General features: G+C 48.4%; 1 protein-coding gene across 2 annotated transcripts in view; it reads left to right on the forward strand.

Moving 5' to 3' along the window:
* Positions 1-19705, forward strand: part of LOC125751747 (homer protein homolog 2-like) — a 426913-nt gene that overhangs the window by 87749 nt on the left and 319459 nt on the right. The gene's annotated exons all lie outside the window — the stretch shown is intronic.

Genomic DNA, 19705 nt, shown 5'->3' on the forward strand with positions numbered 1-19705 from the left:
AAATGTCGAACGAACGTTCGATCGCCGTGTTCGATGTTTAACCTCTCAGATCAGGGTTCTTTACAGAGGGACCTATTTATATATGCGTGAGTCGGGCTGCACTGAATCACACCGAAAAGAGAGAAAAAAAAGAACGTAACGGAAACACAGCCTGGCTGCTGCTGGGAGCTCGACGATAAATCGCCCTTTCAGTGCACAGTCATCCAATGTTTATCCTAAGGTTATGAAAATAAATTTAAGGCCTGCAGCACAGGCTATCAGTCTCAGAATGTACAGGCTGATATATTGACGTGGGAATTGACCAAATGGACCGCCGTGCCACATCCCTTCGCACGGCGAGTAACCGGGTCACGGCTGAGCCAAGAAGCTGAGATCTGGCTGCTGAAGAGGGCCACATGAATCATCTGCATATTTACTTTGGAAAATGATATTAACGAACCCACGGAACAGGGCGGGCTGGACTGGGGGGGGGGGGGCAGACCCCAGGAGTATCCGTCAGTCTCTTTGTTTCATTTGGGTCATTTGATTCTCGTGTGCCTCCATCAATTACTGGCCATGTTTATTGTTCTGTTATTGCTCAATGACTCTCAGTTAGATTCAGGAGTACATCAGCTGAAGCACCGCTCATCCCAAGCTCTTTTGGTCTTTGCCTCTCCAGATGCAGAGACCGGGACAGAAAAACGAGGCACAATCTGCAGATCTATGCTGTAGCTGGCCATCAGAAGATCTGCAGGCTTATCCATGCCATAGCTGACTAGGCTTCGAAAAGAGAATGGATATTGTTTCTTCCATCTTCTCTTCTGCTTGCAGAGGTTATGAGATGCATCTCAGACACACCGGCATCTGTGATACTCATATTTTGCTTTGTTCCTAGTCACCAACCCCATCTCCTGGACTTTATCAACCACTGGGTACATGCTGCCACGACTCAATGTATCCCCAACAATGCAGATTATGCTCTTCCTGGAATTCCTTTCCAGCACTGGCTGGACCTGTTGTTTCTAACCACATGTAGACTCATCAAGCTGTGAGAAATTCCCTGCCCACAGGCTTCCTCCTGCCGGGAATGACGGAAAGACAGAGGAGTCATTATCAGTGACAGCCTCCAAATGGACACATCGCCCGAGAGGCCTCGTGTAACGAGGATCAAAATTTTCTGTCCATCAGCAAAAATTGGTTGTTTCTTGGACCCGACCAACCTCAAGCCTATCACCGAAACCCTGTTTCCACAGTGTCCCCCCAGGCTGAGCACCCCTCGAAGTCAGGACCTTCAGTTAAGCTTCATTAATGCCTATTGTTGAGGCAGATTTCTTTAGCTGCCCGACAAGGCCCATGAGTAACAAAAGAATAATGATTATGGAGAAACAGACCATAAATATCCCTGCAAAAATATTAACGCACAAAAAAAATATGCATGGATTTAGATGGTTCTTCACAGAGGATGAAGCCACCATGTAAAATAGCTGGAGAGGAAGCAAAAGTGAATATTCAGCCTTAACAGGCCACCCTGGTTCCATGAAGCCTATTGCTAGGTCTCAGCATTTGTTGAGTCAGTGTAACTATCCTGGGTGCTAAAAGGGCACATGACACCCAAAGCAATGCAAAGCATCTCGGCATAATAAAGGCTGGGAACAGAATGTTTCTAGAGGGCACCGATTGGCCAGCACAAATGAAACATGGTAAAAAAACAATTAGTATCACATGACAGCTGACCCAGGGGTGCAGAAATATACAGCTATCTGCTGTCATCCAATCAGAAACCTGCCCCGTAGTGGAATGATACAATTTACATCACAAATGGCCCCGTGCAAACTGACCCTATTGTTTGTCAGTTAAAAGCACTCATGCTCGCCACCTGACGCGCCGCACGGCTCAAAGTCAATGAAATACTCAAAACTTGGCGGAAAAATCTATGGAAATTTTGTTGTGCGCGGCAGCAGCTGGAAAGTGGAGCGAGCAAACAGAGCCGTTTACAGAAAGTGGGTGTTTCTGGGGCTTTTAACAGCACTTGGCGAGGCACAATTGATTTAATTAGGCCACAAATACTCTGAGTTTAATGTAATTTAAGCAGAATACAAATATGATTTGGCTATTTAATTAAGCATGATCATAATGCATTCCATTAAGGCTTTCGGGATAACAAATTATGTTTAAATGCGTTCGTGTTACAATTCAGAGACAGGGGGAGAACTGAAAACCAGCGGTCTGTATGTGAAAGTGGGGTTGAAGCTGGGGGGGGCACAATACAAAGCATCAACACGAATGGTGGCGACAGGCTGCACTGCGGCCTGCCTGAGTCCTTGGACACCTGCTGCCGGATGAGGCTGCATCTGCGGTCCCACTGCCACTTGCTCACCAACCCACCTGAACCAGGCAGAAGACGCTGTACCCCCCTCCTCACCCCCAGCCAGACACCTGCCCCCCGTGTCTCCCCAGGCAGCACTCGCCGTCCCTGCGACGCTCATAAACACGTGTGCTCCTCTGTAATTTACCAGCACCCCCACACACCACTTTTATTTTTCCCGTGCGTCTCAAGAGCTCGTGAGCTGTAATATGTTACACGTTTAGCGTGCCTGTCATAAACACAGGCAGAAATGTAAACGATATAAAAATTGTACGCACACACAAATTAGCTTAGAGCACTAACATATACTGGGTGTTTAGTGCTGACATTTACTGCCATGGCCTGTCTCACCACTAGGGGCAGCGTTTCACATCTGTCTATTAAACATGACTTGAACAGCAGGCCGACTTCAGTTCCTTTCTTCCATCAATCCAGTATGGGAGTCGCAATGCACTTACGTTTTTTTTTTTTGCAGTTAAACCTCAAAGGGAGGGGCGACTGAAGCAGATTTTAACTGAACATGAGGGCAGAGCAGCTAAATGAAAAACGGGTATACCGTTAATTTACGAGAGCATGTTGAACTCAAAATTTAATTTCACAGTTATTAAACTTCTCAGAAATAGCGCTCCCCTTTTTCGCTTGCTAATAGCCTGGCAGCGGGGTGCGAGATTTGCCGAGCGGCGTGAGCCCAACGCACCCCAGAGGAGCTAGATCCGCCTTAAAACTGGCGTCACAAAACACAAAATGCGGACAGTAAATAATCCGACCCCCCCCACACCACCGTTTCCTGAAGCGAGATTTTACAGTCGGTGTCCTGCTCACTGAAATCGGTTGTCCTGACACTGAGTGGAAGTTTACCTGCTGATCATATTCCGGAGTTACAGAAAGTAAACCGAACCAGAGTAGAAGTTCCAACTGTCCCTTGGGGAATGCTTGGGCCCTGAGAGGGATGATGCTCTGTCTGACCGCATGTCCCCGGCCCTGCCAGCCGACCGCATAAGCAGCTGGGACACTGCTCTGTTACTGACATGCCTTCCATTAACGAACCAGCCGAAAGAAGCTGATCAATAAGCAAGAACTGAGATGCTTTCACAGTATGGTATGACGTCTTTATGCATTTCTAATGTTTTTGCTGTATTTATTTATCAGTCGTTAGTTTTATTCATGATCTAATTCTCTGCTGTTTATATGCTCTTCCTTAGCGATGCAGGAAGCGGGAAAATCTGCATGCACAGAGCCTGGTGAAATATTCTGGAATAATCTTACACTACTGTTAACAAATGAGAGGGAGCTCAGTGAGATTTTCTGTGAAACAGCATAACAGGCAGGTGGGAAGGAGGGGGGGGGAGTTGATCACACAGAGAGAAAAAACGTTTTGCTGGGGGTTATGTAAACACCCTTTACAGGAGAATCCCGTCTGAGTGCTGGGGTGACATGGGTGACAATTCCCACGGGGGAGGACGTCTTCCTGCCGGAGCCTTCGATAACACCCTCTCATTTCCCTCTTTTTGTGTGTGCTAATTTTCCAACGGTGGCAGCAGTGAGCACTGTCGGAGGGCGATAAGCCCCACCCCCATGCCTGGCGCTGCCGCTGGCAGGAGGCTCGCTGGGTCCCTTTAATTACGCTCGCTTCTCGAGACAGCCCGCGGCCGAGCCAATCAGACTGATGGGGATGCCAGGAGACAGTCGGGATTGGGTTATGGTTGGCACGGAATGAATCCGTCACGTGTGCAGGTGATGTGGTTTCAGACTGTGCGGCACACTGAATGGCTGAATGATCCACCAAACGCATGAACGCCTGTAGTCACACCCTCTTCTACATGATCTCTGACAGCCAGCCTCCTTAGATACATGCAACAGCCAATCATGTAAGAGGTAATTTTATATCCTGCACATACAGGAAAACAATGACGTGCTCAATGAGTCTTCTAAGCGATCAACAGTCGCTGGCAGTAATGATGTGATGTGAAAAATCACGTCAGGGCACGTCTAGCATTTCACTCCTGTTTCATCCCTATAAGGGCAAGTTGCTATAACTTAATGCCTACATTATCTACACTTCGTCCCTAATGAAAATCATGCTGCTAGGTTTAATATCTTCTGACATGCAAAAGGAATATGTCAATGGCGTAGGTGTGACCCAGATTCTAGAGTTGCACTCCTGTGTTTGGGAGGCTGATAAGGTTAAGGAATGATGTGACAGTAAATCACACTGTTTGTGCTGTACACATCCTTTCTCATATAACGACAGTGCTGTAGGACTTAAAGGAGGAAAGCTTACTGCTGTGGAGTGAAGAGTAACTGCGTTAAGCTCAGTAATAACAGCACACCACTGGCCTGCTGTTAAAACTCATATTCTGTATGCTGTTAAACGCTCCTGGTTTTGTTGTGCATGTAACTCCTCAAGACGAGTTCCAGGCTAAAATTCCCTGTTAATTGGTAAATTGATTATTAATGTAGCGATATATTTTCCACAACCCAGCCAATGCATGGTCACAACAGACAATGGCATACACTACTACCTATAAGAAGCAGAGACACAGGATGCCAAAAGTCTGCCACTGGCATCTGTGAACCACTAGAAACACAATGCATCACTCCTTTCCGTTCCGATGCATCGGAAATTTAGTCTCAGCAAAACATCTTAGGCAAACAGATTAATCGTCTTTGCCCCATCTGAGGAGAAGTTTTCCATTAAAAAAGAAAACATTCGTTCGCAAAGTGAGCAGTGCCGTTCAGAGGCCAGCTGGGAATTTTTAAATAAGTGAAATCAATCACTTTCCAAACATTTATTGCGGGGATAGAGATGAGGCTGGTTTGGGCCGAAAACTACAGTGTATCCGAGGAGCAAGCGAACATGGCACTGGTGTGCATTAAAGAGATGAATCTGCATAAACGACGGGTTCGCGGCCCCACGCTACAGACAACACACCTCACTTCCTGGCCAATCACCTGTTTGCACTGCCACTGAGGCTGGCTGCGGGCCAGACACCTGCCTGGCGCTTAGGCCTGCGGGCCGTGCTCGTTCCGCTGAACGTTGTTTCAGTGAAATGGCGGGGGGGGTGGTGTCTGATTTCTGCGAACAGCAGGTTTATTATAATGACTGTCGAGCCACTGGGGGCAGGGAGGTCCACAGCCCTTCCATTACACGGTGTATCTACAGGAGGCCTCATGTGGCTATGCTCTAAGCATGCAACTGACCTTAAGAAATGACATTTTTTTAAAAATTCATAATGTACAAAAATACGCCAGGGGTTTCAGGGGTCTGAGCCATGTCCGAGCAGCAGGACCCTAGTGTATTTGGTTGTCATCCTGAATTGTTCCAGCAAAACCCTTAAAGATGGACTGGATCTCCAGGTCACTCCAATAACTTATGGCACTTCCATAAGTTCCATTGACTTCCGGTTTAGTTCCAGTACCAAAAGTACCAAACCACCTGGGGTACTCTTTGGTACTTCGGTGCTTTGAGGTGGGACTTGAAATGCTTTCCTTGTTAATTAGTTATGGAATCAACTGCCTCTGAAAACAATACAAATGGCTCCTTATGAGCGGTTACAAAAACTCAGAAAACAATGATAAAGTTTTAAAAGTCATAATAACGTATACATAACAAAATGAGACCTGAGCTTTAATTGCGAGCTGCTCGGAACGGATACAGCACAATCAGGATGGCAATAATTAAAAGAAATTATTTTTGTTTAGTACTATATGGTGGCACGATATTGGACATTTTTCAAAAAACGTGATGTGATTTTGTATTAATAAATATTGAGGTATTTATAAAACAAAAAAGGAATTCACCAGAAATGTCTCTCAAAACTGTCTAGGGGTAATCTAAACGGAAAATGAAAATGATTATGATTGTCGTGGAGAACATATGCAGAGTTCATGCAAAAGCAGAGGAGGTCAACTTTAAACTGGTTTTTAAATATATATTAGATAATCTTGAAGAGGAATAATCATTAAAACTGTACAGCTGGCTAAGTGTTTTTATGACACTATAATGTCTGAATAATATGAAGGTATGAAAAAGCCTGATCTCGATCTAACTACTGTGGTCCTTGCAACCTTACCACATAAGAACAGCATGCGTATATCATGCGATGTTGGCATTAATATGCACATCGTCAAACCCTGTAATATACTGCAGCCACTTTTCGAATTCAGTACAAAATACCCTGTCATTCAGCGCTGGTGCCAGTTTTTAACGCAAGTGGAAAACCAACACCTTGAAGTTCCGTACTTTTGGTACTTTTTTGAAGTACCAAAAGTATGGCACTGGGTGCAGTGGAAAAGCACCCTAGGGCACCTTTCCACCGCACCAGATACTGTACTTCTATAAAGTACCAAAAGTATGGTGCTTCTTTTGTGTCAGTTTTCCACTGGCATAAAAACTGGCACCAGTAGGTGTTATTATGATGCTTCACTTTCCTGTAGTCCTGCTTAGGTTTTTTGATTGTTCAGCGGCATTGTTCAGTGTTTCGCGTCTGCCCCATTTCTTCCAAGCGGCTTGCTATTATGGCAAATACTTTATTATTTCATCCAAATCCCGCCGGATCTGTTTATCTGACCATATGGCGATTAAAGCCTGTGTTTCCTCATTTGTCCGTCTTTCCATTTTACTTTTTTTTGTATTTTTGTTTCTACTGCTTTTTATTTCGTTTCTCGCTGTTCGCTGTGCGTTTCAAAAGATGGCAGTTGTATTTTGTGTTTCAGCGGCAGGCTATTCGCATAACCAAATACGTTTGCAAGTCCCACTTCAAAGTACCAAAGAAGTACCCCAGCTGCTTCGGCACGTTCGGTACCGGAACTTTCAGTACTGGTACTCAACCAGAAGTCAATGGAAAATGAACGTACCGAAAGTACCGTACTCTGTGTGGTGTAAAAGCGCCTTAACATTGTGGCATAGAAAAGACTCTCTTCAGTCGGTGTTAGGATGTAATTTAAGAATCAATTACGCATTTAGCCAAAGATAGAAGGCCTCTGCCAGCAAGAAGTACAGACAAGTTTGGTTGTGGTATTAGTCACAGCAGATAGGGGTAGGAAAGGATAACAGTTATTTGTTATTGGCTGAACCAAGACCACAGCTGCTCGCTTCAGTTCAATTGGTTTTATGGACAATAAAAAGACCACCTTGTTATTGTCTTAAAAGACTATCCTCTAATAAACTCTAAATGACCTCCCTTCAACATAACATTTTTATACAGCCTTGGAGATTAAACAAGTTTAACGACATTAGCAAATCCCAAGGCATGTGGAGAACGAGGTTGGGGTCCAGACTGCTTAATCACAAAAGGCAGAACCCGGGATCCCAGCGAGGTCCTTCGCGGGACGCCCGGTTTGCACATGGCAGCATAAAACCCAATTATATATTAATCACGGCCAAAACAAGATCAAAAGGACTATTAAATGGTAAACATGAAAAAGGGGCTGGTGTTCAAAGTGTGAGAAATCTCAAATAATCAGCCTGGAATTACATCCAACGTGCAGACCCTGTCTGTTCTAATGGCACCATGAAAGAACTCCCGTTTAGAAGCACTCTGCTATTGTTCTTTAAAGCGCATCCCCACACATCATCCATTGGCCTACATTTCACCCCCCTCCCCACACACACACACACATAGAGCACAGTTTTCGCTGTTTTACAAGCCTCATGTCTGTCGCTGTTGAACACTCGTCTAGTCAACACACACACACAGGCGATTCATTATTCTGCACCTCTGCCCTTTTTAAATGTCTAAAAAACTCTAAACTCTTGGATGAATATAACCTATGTGCGTTAATCATTTTTCCCCCCTCCATTCTCAGCCAGAGAGATTTTTCGAACAAACAATTTAGGACTGAAAATTGTCCAAGCATTGACACAAAGCTACGCAGGCAATGGCCATTTTTGAAAAAGTTTTTCCGTGCTGCAATTCCGTGTCCCAGATCGACGTCGCACCTTAAGCAGCGGCTGACTCACGATCTCGGTTTAGCGCTTGGTATGATACAGCTCGAGTTGTGGATCCTATGTTAACCTCACTTTTCGATAAAAAGTCCTTATCGTATTTAGCTACGCAAACTGCGGGATATAATGACAGAAAGCTTTAAGCGGCACTGCTAAATAGTGCTGACTAACGGAATTCCTGGGGTCCACACCGAGACTTTGATCTCATACAGGTGTGGTTCTCTAAGCACTTCAAACAGACGTAATTAACTCCAAAGAGATGTTCCATAACCAGGCTTTAGCCTTTTACAGCCTATCAGCGCACACTGTGCTTTTTCAAATGATCCCTGACTCAGATTCATTTTTGTTTTGGTGTTTGATTAATTTGCTTTGTATTTTATTTACTGGGAGGCAGCATTTCAACTGACTCACAAATACATGCTGACACATAAGCGCTTGTATCACCTGAGGGGGCGCCATAACCCACCAGAAAAAAAGAGAGCCAAAAGATCCCCCCCCCCCCCATTTCAGATGTATGTCTTCACCTCCTTTGTGGTCAGTCTACTAACCTTATGGCAACATGTGACAAGAAGCTATATGTCATAACCAGCATGTTAAAAGTTCACGAAATCTATACTGTACCTGAAACTATGTGCGAATTAAAGCAGCTGATCGGAGCCGCGATCATTTGTCAGCATCACGCCATTAGTTCCCTCTACAGAAACAGGGACATGAATTTGTATAATTGCCCCCGAATTAATTACTAACCATTTAAAAACATTAACAAAGGGAAGAGGCTCAGTCGGCCCTGGACACAGCATCCGTCACAGTCGCTCTGTTAGGCAGCTGCGGACGCTCCCCGGGCCCGGTTATGTGAGAGGTCTTTCCCCCCCCCATCACTTAATCAGCATGACCCCCACACCCCGACCCCTTCCACCGACACCCTTCAGAAGCTTGAGGACTCCTTCATACTCCATTACAGATGTTGAATGATAATGAGGCCTTTCTCAAGCTAGTTTCCCATCACTTTATCTGAGAAAAAAAGAGAGTTACCCAGGATGGCACGGGGTCTCCCCCTGTGGGGGGGGGGGGCGGGGGGGTCCATCCATGCTGATTATACAAGGCCCTTGAAAGGCCGCATGACAATCAGCATTGTCATACGACGGGTAAACAGACCCAAAAGTCTGCTTTATCCACTTGATGTAACATCAGGGACACCCCCTCCCCCCCCCCCCCCGACACATTTGAATGTGAGAGCACTGCTGAATAATGGATCTGAAGGGAAAAGTCCCCTGTGGATAGAGCATCGTTGGCACCTGAGTGGTTGTCTGAAAGCCAGCAGAGATGGGCCAAAGTAATCTCCCCCCCAGCAGGCTGTGGGGGGCCTGGCCAATGGGATCGCGAGGGGGGGGGGGGGGGGGGGGGGCACAGGACAAGCCGTGCTTCTGCTCCATCTTAGAAAAGGTTTCTTCGTTTCCTATTTCAGGGAAGGATTTACCAATTGGCTTGTTAACGGGACACAGCGCTCGCCAACTAGCTGAATTATTAAGTGTATCTTCTTGCTAAAAATTTAGGCCAGGCCATTTCACACTTTGGCCGTCCAGCTCGCGTTAATACCCACTAATGCACCCCGTCGCCGTGCGGCTCGGGCAGATTAGATTGTACTTTATTGTAGTTGCGCAACGTACAAGTACTCAGACAACGAAATGCAGTGTGGCGATTTAATCCAAAAAGCGCAGAGGAGTGCAAAAGAGCAGAATATATACGCAGCGTTAGGAGCACGACTGCCATGCTTAGACCTGCACGGATCCATACCAGCAGTCACACACATGCCCCCCGACTTACCCAGGGCTGAGTTTGGCAATAGACTAGCTGCAGAGCTCCACAGTGGCGTGATTCACACTGGAGGAACCAATCAGATTGTGTTACATGATTGGGAAACAGAAATTGCATCCGATTTCAGAGCTACATTGGAAAGTCAATCAAATTATGTGTTCGGGTCACGTGAATTTATCTAAGGCTGTTTGAGAAAGGTTTGAAGTTGGAAATAAAAGTGCTTTGACTTTAATGAGCAGTACTGAAAAACAGGAGGAAAAATTAAAGTTAGTGTGTTTTCAAAACCATGTAAATGTTATGGAATTATACCACAAACATTTTTACTTAATGCAAATGTGTAATCTAATGTTGTCATAAAGTTAGTTTAGGGTTAGGATATGTAAAACCAGAGACTTGTTTTCAGTCTTGCATTTTTCGTTGCTTCTTCGATATGGTTCTTGATCGTGACATTAAAATATCGTCTGCATCGATTACATTGCTTTCAGAAAAACTGTATGCTTAATAACGAAATACTTCTGGCAGCTTTTATTTTCCATTCATCCATCCATTATCTCCCGCTTAATCTGAGGTCGGGTTGCGGGGGCAGCAGTCTCAGCAGGGAGGCCCAGACTTCCCTCTCCCCAGCCACTTCATCCAGCTCCTCTGGGGGGATCCCGAGGCGTTCCCAGGCCAGCCGAGAGACATAGTCCCTCCAGCGTGTCCTGAGTCTTCCCCGGGGTCTCCTCCCAGTGGGACATGCCCAGAACACCTCACCAGGGAGGCGTCCAGGAGGCATCCTAATCAGATACCCGAGCCACCTCATCTGGCTCCTCTCGATGCGGAGGAGCAACGGCTCTACTCTGAGTCCCTCCCGAATGACTGAGCTCCTCACCCTATCTCTAAGGGAGAGCCCAGCCACCCTGCGGAGGAAACCCATTTCGGCCGCTTGCACCCGCGATCTCGTTCTTTCGGTCACTACCCATAGCTCATGACCATAGGTGAGGGTAGGAACGTAGATCGACTGGTAAATCGAGAGCTTCGCCTTTTGGCTCAGCTCTCTCTTCACCATGACAGACCGATGCAGCGCCCGCATGACTGCTGACGCCGCACCGATCCACCTGTCGATCTCCCGCTCCATCGTTCCCTCACTCGTGAACAAGTCCCCGAGATACTTAAACTCCTCCACTTGGGAGAGGACCCCATCCCCAACCCGGAGGGAGCATTCTACCCTTTTCCAGCTGAGGACCATGGTTTCGGATTTGGAGGTGCTGATTCTCTTACCAGCCGCTTCACACTCAGCTGCGAACTGTCCCAGTGAGAGCCGAAGGTCACGGTCCGATGAAGCCAGCAGAACCACATCATCTGCAGAAAGCAGAGACCTAATCCTGAGGTCACCGAACCGGACACCCTCAACGCCCTGGCTGCGCCTAGAAATTCCATCCATAAAATCTATGAACAGAATCGGTGACAAAGGGCAGTCCTGACGGAGTCCAACCCTCACCGGAAACCATGCGGGCATAAGCAGGGACGGATTACAGACCGGGCCAGCGGGCCACTGCCCAGGGGCCCTTGGGGTGCAGGGGGCCCGTGGGGCCCCTAGCCCAAAACAATTTGAAACGCTTATCAACATTGTATTTTCGTTTGTCTATTTTAGAGGGCCTACATTCTTTGATCCTCTGCCTACAAGGGCCCCTGACCCTATAGGGAGGGCGTTTGGCTGCCAAGGGCCCTTGAATTGTGGTGGTTGTGGTGGTGGTGCTGGTGGTGGTGGTGGTGGTGGTGGTGGGGGGAGGGGGGCCTTGCGAACGTTTTGCCCAGGGGCCACACAACCCATAATCCGTCCCTGGTCATAAGGGACCAAACAGCCCAGCACCCCACACTCCCAGAGCACCCCCCACAGGACTCCCCGAGAGACACGGTTGAATGCCTTCTCCAAGTCCACAAAACACATGTAGACTGGTCGGGCAAACTCCCATGAACCCTCCAAAACCCTGCGGAGAGTATAGAGCTGGTCCACTGTTCCACGGCCAGGGCGAAAACCACACTGCTCCACTTGAGAACAATTTTTCCGTCAATGACATTATTTGGTGTGTGCAACGAAAGTTAAAGTTGACACTTGATTGGCCTTTCAGTGGAGAGAGCTGTGCAATATTGTGGAATCTGATTGGTTCCTCCAGCGGAGATGCTAATCATTGAGTTGTGGAGCTCTGCAGCTGGACCCCTCTCGAATTTGGGGGGGTGGGGGCCCCTGGGCTAAAACGATTGTTGGAATCCTATCTGTAATATAAAAACTGCTGCTCTAACAAACAGAAAAAATCTGGGGCCCCATACAACTCAGGGTAGCCCCCACAGAAGTCTGGCATTAGCTTTAACCCCAGGGGGTTTGGGCCCACTACTGCCCAGCAAGCCACCTTAGCTCACTTCCTGCGTGGGTGCGGGGGGGCAGACAGGCTGGGAACAGTCTCTGCGCTGAATGACTCACTTTTTGTCTACAGCCCAGCCCAGCAGTTACATTTTAAGTAGCTGTCCGCTTGTTCCTTTTAAAAAAATAGTTTTTCTTCGTTTCCTTCTCGCCCTCCAGAGAAGGGTGGTTCAGGTCCAGTGAGTAAAAGTCCAGACCAGGATTTTCCTTCAACCAACCAGTTGAGTATAAAGAGTCACAGTTTCAGAGTACTCAACTGGTTGGTTGAAACAAAATCTTGGTCTGGACTTTTACTCACTGGACCTGAACCACCCTTCTCTGGAGGGCGAGAAGGAAACTAAGAAAAACTATTTTTTTACTCTCCGGGCCTGAATTAGCCTCCTCGATCACCCTCTAATAAGTGTCCAAGGTCCAGTGGTCAGAAGTATTTCAGCCTGGAAGGGCGTAGGAAGCAGACTGGTGTTTCGTTATACCATTAATAAGTCACAAATGCAGAGGTTGAGAATAATCTTTATCACAGAAGAGGAAGGGTATTGGAAACATCGCCATTTTCATCACCAGATACTTACAGTGATCATTAGCCTGCCTTATACTAATTGCTGTGACAAAATTTTGGCCTGTAAGTGGGTGGCGGTAAAGCAGAGTTCGCAGCAGAAATATGTGTTTCTGAGGGTCCATTTCCTAACGCACATGCCAACGAAGGTGCTGGGCTCAGGGGTTCTGACACCTTTACACATCGATAGAGCAGGAGAAGAGGCTTGAGCTCCTTCAAGGGCACAACGGTAGGTCTTGACTTTGCAGCTTCAGAGAAGCCCAGGGCCGATCTGCGCTTGGTGCGCGGGTTCTGACTAACCTCAGCCGTACATTGTGACACGGGGCCTGATTTTGGAAGGGGGCTGCATGAGGAAAATGCTGAGTGGACACCTGGAAAACCGGTCCGTGTTCCTGTCCGCAGGCCTTTGAGAGATTACAGATAAAAAAGCATTTGTATAAAGGAGGGCAACTATTAAAATCTTGCCGAATCAGCAATGAACCAGCGGCATTTTAAGGTCCTGAAAGGTCTGCCGCTGCGGGGTTGAAGCACTCACTGTGAACGATCCTCCTAAGCAGCTGGAAGGCATAGGCCTTTGTGACCTGGCGAGAGACGAAGGAGGCGACGCGAGGCCAGCATCGGCACGAGGCCCCGTTACGCGCGAGGCGGCCTGACACGCTGCATCAAAGCCAAAGCTCTGCAAAGAGGCAGCTCTGTCTCTCTCTCTGTCTCTCTCTCTCTGTCTCTCTCTCTGTCTGACTGTCTCTCTCTCTGTCTCTCTCTCTGTCTGACTGTCTCTCTCTCTGTCTCTCGCTCGCTCTCTCTCTGTCTCTCTCGCTCTCTCTCTGTCTCTCTCGCTCTCTCTCTGTCTGACTCTCTCTGTCTCTCTCTCTGTCTCTCGCTCGCTCTCTCTCTCTGTCTCTCTGTCTGACACTCTCTCTCTCTGTCTGTCTCTCTGTCTCTCTCTCTCTCTGTCTCTCTCTCTGTCTCTCTCTCTCTGTCTCTCTCTCTGTCTGACTGTCTCTCTCTCTGTCTCTCTCTGTCTGACTGTCTCTCTCTGTCTCTCGCTCGCTCTCTCTCTGTCTCTCTCGCTCTCTCTCTGTCTCTCTCGCTCTCTCTCTGTCTGACTCTCTCTGTCTCTCTCTCTGTCTCTCGCTCGCTCTCTCTCTCTGTCTCTCTGTCTGACACTCTCTCTCTCTGTCTGTCTCTCTGTCTCTCTCTCTCTCTGTCTCTCTCTCTCTCTCTGTCTGACTCTCTCTCTCTCTCTCTCTCCACGGATGGGATAAATCAGCCAGGGTAACAGAGACCACGCCTGGATGTGAGCGGCTAACAGGTACATATGAACGCAGCACATAAATCGCAGCGTGAGGTTGGGAGCTTCATAAATCTGACAGAGATTGAGTGCTTCCAGGTGGGGGTGGCAGGAAACGTCTGCAGGAGCAGGTATATCACACAGGCTGATGCTTCACCGCGTTTGTTACAGCTCAAAGCGAAGGGCCTCCATTTACAACCTTCCCGTCCCCCCCATGCTGCGTCACAGGCGTTTGGGGGGGGGGGGGGGGTTGGCCACTATCTGTTGAGTCAACATGCAGAGAATAAAGAGACGTCTGAGACCAGAACCAGGTCTGTTCGGACCTGAGACCCGTCTGTCAGTTAGTCTGGAACAGAAAGCTGTCCGTTCAACCAGTAAAAAATTGACCTAAATGGTTAATTCGATAACAAGGTAAACCTTAGATTTGGGATTGATAAAGTGTTTGTCTCTAAACAATGCTGACCCAATGCTCTCCCTGGGTTTTTAATAATGTCGTGATTCAGAGTTATTTTCCGTTTTCTGATCAGCAGGCCCCATCTGACCCACCAATGTGGCGGGGAAGCGAGCGGCCCGGCCCACTTACAAGGGGCTGGTGTCATCTGCCAGCCCCCTAAAGACCCTCGTCGGCGTGGCTTTGCAGACAAGGAGCGTTTTCCCGGGTCGCCGGTATTCAGGTCGCTAATGCGTTTCAAGTGTGACGAAGGGTCAGTGACCTTTCAGAAATCAAAGGGAGCCCAACCTCTCCAATTCTACTTAACAGGCACATTATGCAGCCCAGCCTGGTCGGCCCGCGTTTAGCTCCCCGGCAGCTGGATTAGTCACGCGCCCGCTAAGGACACCTCATTATCAGAAAGCGCGGGGTCTCAGCGGTACGTGGGGCAAAGCGTGCCCCCCGAAATGGCGTAGGCGGGGCCGGGCACCGTGAGAACGCTGACACGTGACGGGCGGCTGCGGTCCGATTCACGCGAAGTTAGAACCACAATCTGTTCACTTATCTGGAAAAGGGCAGGCTAAGCAAATGTTTACATTCACCTCCATTTGCATCAGATCAATTTCCCTATGGGGGGAATATATATATATATATATATATATATATATATATATATATATATATATATATATATATATATATATATATATATATATATATATATACATACATCCTAGTGGTACTGAAAATTCTTTTCAAGCCAAGAATCACATTGTGATTCAAAAGATGGAGCAAAGGACTCAAAAGGCAGATATTTTGCCCATAAAATGTCACTGAGTATTTCCACAGAATCCTGAGCTGATCTCACCCCAGGCTGCACCACCAGACTGTGCTGCAGGCCCCCCTGGAAAAGTCACAATCGACATGCTTATGAATCTGCACCTTCCTTCACAGCCCCAATTCTCTGGCCAGGGACTTTCCCCCTGCATGCCTTTAGGATGATTCCCCAACCCGCACACCCCCCCGGGCTGGTTTAACTGGCTTTACTGGAGATTTCTTTGGATTATTTCTTTCAAAATCAAAAAGCCACCACGATGTCAGAACTGCATCAGACTGTATGTAGCCAGCAGTACGGAACCAGTTTCCATCCCCTTTACCATGAGCATCAGAGGGCAATGGGAATCAGAGCCAGCATGCGATTGGTCGATACCTGCAGAGTAAAGAGAGACTATCAAACCAACACGTCTCCCGGAACTCACTGGGGCTGGAGGGAGGGGTCTGTAAAAAAGCCCCCCCCCCAGGATGTTTACAGGTGAAATACTCTAGCTCTCAAAGATTCTGGGTTTGTTCACAGGGATCTCCTTGCCATTCCATGATAAATCCTGTATGGAAGCCCAACTGATGTGGGATCAAAGGGGAAGGTCAAACTACATGAGTGGCAGCAGCTCAGCCATGGAAAGAGCAATGGTGTGGCGAACAGCTATTCCTGGTCCCACAGCCCCGTTCCCCACCTGCGGCAGACCGCTCCGCACCACACAGACGTACCAGAGACCCTCAGGTGCTGACATAAGGAACCCGTAGCCACCAGAACATTCCCCTGCCATGTGTGCATACATACTCAATGTAACTACGGCAGCGGATAAACTGTGCGGATTTCACGTTTATACTGTAACCTGTGAGGAGGTGGGTACCTCTGCCGATCATGTGGTACATCCCCCCCCCCAACATCTGCGTGACCAGATGCTCCCAGAAACATGACTGAGCCCACTAAGCCGCTGTTGTCCCCCCCAACCACCCACGCCACCCCCCCACCCCACGCCCACGCATAGCCCCACAGCAGTCCAGCCACCAGCCTGACTCACAGCTGAACGACCCCCCCCAGTCTGCTTCCATTCATCTGCCAGGATCCTGCACCGTACTCCCCAGCAGTAAGACCGGTTGGAAATAAAAGTTACTAAAATCCTCCACATCCTGCAGATTCCGTGCGACCCCTCGTCGGAGCCGAGCTTTAAGTCCCAGGTTTATCCATCTTTTGATCCGGAAAGCGTGAGGGCCAGCCGAAGCCGGAGCTGCGGTTAGCGTCCAAAACACAGGAAGCGGGATGTTGGGTGGATCACAGGTAACGTTCTCACTCACGGGACAGAAGCAGTAATGGCACCATTAACTAAAAATATTTACCCTGTCAAGTGTTATTAAATGCTAGAAAAGGTTCAGGGCATAAATCCCACAGTTAATCTAAGTTACGGTCAAGATCAAAGTGTGAAAAAAAAACACAAAGTTATACCCTTTAAAACGGCTCATTATCACGACTCAAACCGGGTGCCCGCTGTTAAGGCGGCTGGACTGTTTCAGGCCTGGGCTGGGGGGGGGTGTTAGCAGAGGTCAGGCTGACCAGGGCCGCCTTAGCAGTTTGTATCACTCCGTAAATTAAAGCAGATGGGACAGCTGGCTTCCTGCGGACAGAAATGCAGGCACACAGGTGGCCGTCCTCCGCAGTGAATGAGCGACTGGGGGCTGCGTGCTGCCTCATCAAAGCTCGCAAGGGGACCACTGCCGACGCAGAGACACCTCCGCGACTGTCTGCTGGTAGGCGGAGCCTGCCAGGACTGGGAAGAGGCCGTTTCGCTGGACGCCTTGTTGCTATCTAATGGGTTTCTTCAATCCTCTCAGCACGAGCGGTTTTATTTCCTTTGGATCTGGGTCACGGGAGCTAATATTTTGTTTTCCTTTATTGCTACTCCTTACTAGATCCAAACCCATCCTTGGGGGGGGGGGGGGGGGCACGGGGGTCACTGGTGATACAGCAGAAAGGACGAAGAACTGGAACAGAGCAGGAACACCTTCACACATTCACTCCTACGGTCAAACTTGTTCTCAGAACTTCTTACTTTACTTTTTCTTTCTCTCCTCCTCATTTATCAACAGCACAGCTTCGTAGCCGGGTCTCAGTAATGCGAGCTTCCAGCAGACTGGGCAGGGGGGGTTTAATGGGCAGCTGTGTGGACTCCGGGGCACAAGCAGGCTCCCATCACCACCAAAGTCGTGCCTTGTGCTACGCTGGTCCTTGGAGTGGCCGAGACGTCGCCTTCCACGTCACTTACACGATCCAGCAGAACAACGTGCCAATGCTTACATAGGAAAACCACCGGTAATAACGTCTCATTCATTCCTATAGGCATAACCCTAACTATAACCCTAAGCTTACCCAGCCTTAACCTTAACCAGAAGTAACCAAACAAGATACAAGACTTTTGGCATTTTTAGTTTCTTGGCTGAAGTCACAGATTTCCCCTTGTGAGGACTGGAAAAATGTCCCTGCAAGGTGAAAAGGTTTTTAATCACACCGTGGGGCAATCAGAAAGGCGGGTTTGAGGGGGACACAGCTGCCAGGGGGAGGCAGTGAAGTCAGCGACCCTCTGATCGGCTGAAGAGTGCCGCTGTGCGCAAGCTGCTGGCCGGACATTCCGCGTGGGGCGGGGCCCTGAACTGGTGAGCGGGCTGGCCGGAGCACCAGGCCCATCCCACGCTGCTGCCCGTCCCAACGCCGCTGCCCGTCCCACGCCGCTGCCCGTCCCACACCGCTGCCCGTCCCACGCCGCTGCCCGTCCCAACGCCGCTGACCGTCCCACGCCGCTGCCCGTCCCACTCCGCTGACCGTCTCACGCCGCTGCCCGTCCCACGCCGCTGCCCGTCCCACGCCGCTGCCCACCCAGGGGGCCACACACGTCCAACTGATGTACAAATATCTGCCTGGCATTTTATGAATGTATATGCCCCCCCCCCCCCCCCCTCAGTGCACACAGCAAAGTCATGAGATGAGGAATTCAGGTGTTATCCTCTTTGAAGCCGCTCCATAGCATGCAGGGGGGGGGGGGTCTGGCCAAACAGAAGGAGGGGAGGCCATCAAATGGGCCTCGGGACAGTCATACCCCCCCCCCCCCCCCAGCAAGGCACCCCGCCCCATACACACACAAACACACCCTTTTTACTACAATAACTAAGACAAGAGGATGTGGCAGGATGGATCCATGATGGATCACTATCTTTCCGAAGGTCAAAACATGCCGTCATCTTGCCTACAGTGTCATGTGACACACATCCCCATCAACACTATCAGCAGACGTGGCTCTACACACACACACACACACACACACACACACACACACACACACATGCGCGCGCGAGTCAACAACGCCAGTGACTTCAGATTGTGGTCAAGTGGAAAAAAGGACATGCAGCTTCAAACAAAATCCTCCGTTTCTTACCATGAGTTACAAACATTACAATATTTTTTAAATATTATTTTTTAGCATTAGACCAAATTTAATAATATTCAGTAATAGCACTGTGTCATTTGTTATTTTGAACAGGGTCTGCATCACAAATTTTATTATCTTAATCATTGGCCATTTAGCTCATGAGAATTTCAGATTTGCTAAAAAAAACTATCCAATGCAGCCTGATTCTACATCATAAAGCCACTCATCTCCTCGCAGGCTAAGAATAGCGCTGAAGGCAAAGATCTGAGACATATCTGATGTACTGATCATTAGTCCACCAACAATTTGATATCAAAATCAATGCACCTCCGAGATTTTATTTATATAGCTCTTTTGCTGGAAAAATAGAATATTATCTTACACACTTTCACGGTCTTCCCCTTTATAAAGCTGGATATTTTTACTGAAGTGATTCATTGTAAGCACCGCGTTCAAGGTTATGCCAGAATGAGCCCCTGCTGGGATGTTAAACTCTGTCACATGCTGTGTCAGCACCGTCACCATAGGGAGGGGGTCCTCGGTCCAGCGCTGCTCAGCATCGCCACGCTGACATCATCCTGTTCCAGTCATCCTGCTCGTGACCTAATAATGCTCAGCTCCAGGTTTCAAAATCTGCACATTACTCATCTCTCACTGGTAACAAG

This window comes from Brienomyrus brachyistius, chromosome 11, assembly GCF_023856365.1.
Source record: "Brienomyrus brachyistius isolate T26 chromosome 11, BBRACH_0.4, whole genome shotgun sequence".
NCBI lineage: Eukaryota > Metazoa > Chordata > Actinopteri > Osteoglossiformes > Mormyridae > Brienomyrus > Brienomyrus brachyistius.